This window comes from Triticum aestivum, chromosome 6B (assembly GCF_018294505.1).
Source record: "Triticum aestivum cultivar Chinese Spring chromosome 6B, IWGSC CS RefSeq v2.1, whole genome shotgun sequence".
Lineage (NCBI taxonomy): Eukaryota > Viridiplantae > Streptophyta > Magnoliopsida > Poales > Poaceae > Triticum > Triticum aestivum.
Genome location: NC_057810.1, coordinates 59,512,735 through 59,515,518, shown reverse-complemented (window position 1 = coordinate 59,515,518; position 2,784 = coordinate 59,512,735). Strand labels below are relative to the sequence as shown.

Below are 2,784 nucleotides of genomic sequence, written 5' to 3'. Positions count from 1 at the left end.
TGCTCTGATTGTTCAAAGCTTCTGTTACCATTACTTTGGGGTGCCATGTGTGTCTGTTAGCCCCCCTGATTTTATTTGTGCTAGCTAATTGCCCATGTGTTGCAACGGAAGAAAAAAATCACAATGTCCCTAGCCCAATAAGCATGTCACAAGACCCCCATAGTTCCACACCCTCTATTTCAACATGGCGGGGAAGCAATATTTCATAAACAATGAATATGCGATATTATGAAGACATAGGTTCTCAATTCAACTTGCATGCCATCGAGCCTATAGTCTAAACGATTAAGTTCAATAGTGCCAAAAATAGTTACAAAGATGGGAAGACCACACACTAAAATACCAAAAAATTTATAGACCGCGAGAAGTAACTAATACATTTCCTATCACCAAGATAATTAAAAGCACATTTGCAGATATGTGTGGAAAATGACCTTGTGAAAATGTCAATATAGGTGAATCAATGCTGGTATCTGAAAGTGTGTCACCCAAGTTACGATCGCTCCAATGCATACTTCATATGAACACTTGTTGACAACAGTTTGATGAAAAAGGAATACAAACCCACCACATATATATATTTAGTAAATGATTATATTTGATAAGGCAAAGCTACTTCGTTGCACCTATCTTAACCAAAGTTTTCTTATCTGAGAGCGAGAAGGCAAAAAGTTGAGAGAGAACCATTTCTTCTCTTAACCCACCCCTTCATTTTGAGCCATGTCTAGGTAGAATCGGCAAGATTGAAGCGAGGCCCGCCCGGGCACCGCCGGGGGACAACCAGACTGACCAGTAGGCTTTCTTTCCGAAGTTTCCTCCGGGGGCCCTTAAATCATTGAATTCATAGGCCTAGGGGTGTCCCAGGCAGTGGTTCATTCAATGAGAAAGAAAGACAGGAGGGCAGGATTCGTCGTGTCGGGCTAATTCATTCTAGGAAAAAAGGGGGAAGGGAGTCACCTGAGCTATGCGAAGGGAAGGAAGTCGCCGAATTACAAACAAAAGAGAAGGTCGGTCCCGTACTCAAACCAAATCAGAAGGGCGGTACTCACTCGGATGGAAGAATCCCAGGTCGGTCCCATACCCGAACAAAGGATAGACCGAAGGTCCCGTCCCACGGGTTAGGTGCTTAGCTGAAGGTGGAAGGCGAAGCCAAGGCAAGAGCAAGGGTTGAAAGACAATATAGAAGAATTCCATCTCCCCTATTTGTTCCATTCTCAATGGTTGGTCGAGTTGAGATGAACTACGGGAATCTATATATGGACTTCAAGGTCAATCAACCCATGCAAGGAAACTCGATGGAATTTGTTTTTTTATGGATTCAAGCAAAGAATGAGAAGTATGGCTTGGCTAGGGAAGCAGTAGTAGCGGCAGAGGTCGAGCTTTGAGATGAGAAGAGGGCTGAGTCGTCTAGCTTTTATTCCAAAATCACGTATCACCGATCAGTCTATTTGAGAGGAGCTGCTTGCCTTGCCCACTTCAATAAGGAAGACTCCATCCATCTAACCCATATCCATTGGAACCAGAAGCGAGTGGTAAAGTCACCCTTTGGCTAAAAAAACGATTTGTATATAAAGTATTATTGAAGTGGCTTTTGCTATAGTACAATATTATTGAGACTGTAGGAGTTGGCAACAGCGGTCGGCGCCTAGTGTGGGGAAAAAGTTTGGAAAGAATAGTCATGGTTGACAACGAAGAAGGCAAAGCGAATGAGTGGTTGCGGTAGAGGATAAGGGTAACTACGCGTCAGGCGGTGGACGGTGTGATTTGGTGGGCCCAACTTGCGTGCTCTGATTGTTCAAAGCTTCTGTTACCATTACTTTGGGGTGCCATGTGTGTCTGTTAGCCCCCCCTGATTTTATTTGTGCTAGCTAATTGCCAATGTGTTGCAACGAAAGAAAAAAAATCACAATGTCCCTAGCCCAATAAGCATGGCACAAGACCCCATAGTTCCACACCCTCTATTTCAACATGGCGGGGAAGCAATATTTCATAAACAATGAATATGCGATATTATGAAGACATAGGTTCTCAATTCAACTTGCATGCCATCGAGCCTATAGTCTAAACGATTAAGTTCAATAGTGCCAAAAATAGTTACAAAGATGGGAAGACCACACACTAAAATACCAATTTTTTTATAGACCGCGAGAAGTAACTAATACATTTTCTATCACCAAGATAATTAAAAGCACATTTGCAGATATGTGTGGAAAATGACCTTGTGAAAATGTCAATATAGGTGAATCAATGCAGCTATTTGAAAGTGTGTCACCCAAGTTACGATCGCTCCAATGCATACTTCATATGAACACTTGTTGACAACAGTCTGATGAAAAAGGAATACAAACCCACCATATATATATTTAATAAATGATTATATTTGATAAGGCAAAGCTACTTCGCTGCACCTATCTTAACCAAAGTTTTCTTATCTGAGAGCGAGAAGGCAAAAAGTTGAGAGAGAACCATTTGTTCTCTTAACCCAAAAATAGTTCTTGAAGAAAGAGAACGACTCCGTTGGGGATCGAACCCAGAATCTCTGGTTTCATAGACCAGCGCCTTATCCATTGGGCCACGGAGTCCTGACGAATGCAATCAAACGTTAACCTTGCTCACTCCAGTAGACGCTAGTGACTGAGTAATCATGCGGATTAGTGGCGGCATCTGTGTCATCACTTGGCAAGACCTGACATTACGACGAACAAACTGTAACCTCAAAATGCAGCTGCTCCTGTTGGTACACGGCTGATGCCATGGCCGTGACAAGGCCACGTCAAGATGGAC

At 42.8% G+C, this 2,784-nt stretch overlaps 1 non-coding gene across 1 annotated transcript; it reads right to left on the bottom strand.

The window, feature by feature from the left end:
• Positions 1-2,509: 2,509 nt before the first annotated feature.
• On the bottom strand, positions 2,510-2,582 carry TRNAH-AUG (transfer RNA histidin (anticodon AUG)). Its single transcript has one exon. It is a non-coding gene; the product is annotated as a tRNA-His (tRNA).
• Positions 2,583-2,784: the final 202 nt, after the last annotated feature.